Source organism: Trachurus japonicus, chromosome 8, assembly GCF_045865225.1.
Source record: "Trachurus japonicus isolate A0001 chromosome 8, Traja_1.0".
NCBI lineage: Eukaryota > Metazoa > Chordata > Actinopteri > Carangiformes > Carangidae > Trachurus > Trachurus japonicus.
This window is the reverse complement of record NC_140914.1, coordinates 33,152,804-33,153,695: the sequence shown is the minus strand read 5'-3', so window position 1 is coordinate 33,153,695 and position 892 is coordinate 33,152,804.

Genomic DNA, 892 nt, shown 5'->3' with positions numbered 1-892 from the left:
TGGCCCTAATAATAATATTAATACAGTATAAAAGATTTGAATAACAAAACATAGTGTGAATGCTAATAAATAATAATAACTAAGTATAAAAGAAAACAAAATGGCGTCCGAACAGAATAACAATACTGTTGAATCTTCCAGCATTCACGACTTAATAATAATAATAATTTATTAACTCATTGAGTGCCGCGCTCCTTTCCCAAGTTTTAGTCAAGTTTAAAACCGGCAAATTAGATCCAATTTGACTTTTTCTTTTAGAGCCATCAGTGTAATTCTATTTTATTGCCCACCAACACCATTACTGTGGCTCATTTGAAAGGTGTAACTTTAGATCCTTCAAATGGCACAAACCGTATGTTTCTACGTGGCCTCCCGTTCCTGAGAAAAAGTCAAGAAGGCATAAACATGGCTGGGTTTTCACCAAAATCCCTATTTCCCCCCCCCCCTTCCTTTTTTCTAGAAAAGGAGGATAGAGGTCTTTTATGAAAGGTGCGCTGTTTGATGCCTGTCGCTCTTCACAATTCACAGCTCGCATTTCTGGATCAAAGGGCTCGTATAAGATAAATATACACAACAATTGTTTGTACTATTCACAAAACCACCATCGGGGGCGGGGGGGGCGCCACTAAACAACAATAAACACAGACGCACCGTGCCGTGTCACAGCCTCTCGCCGCGGAACGTGAGGCTCTGCCGGCCACGCGCTCGCGAACACAGGTCCCGCCGGTGGTCGTGGTCCATCTGTGGTACGGGTCGGTGGTGCCGGTCTGCTTTGACCCAGAGACCATCAGATTTTACCGCGGGAGGACTTTGGGGAGGACACGGTGTTGCTCCAGATGAAGACCGGGCGGGACTGTCGGCTGAGAGCTTCCTGGTTCAGCTCCCAGCTGCT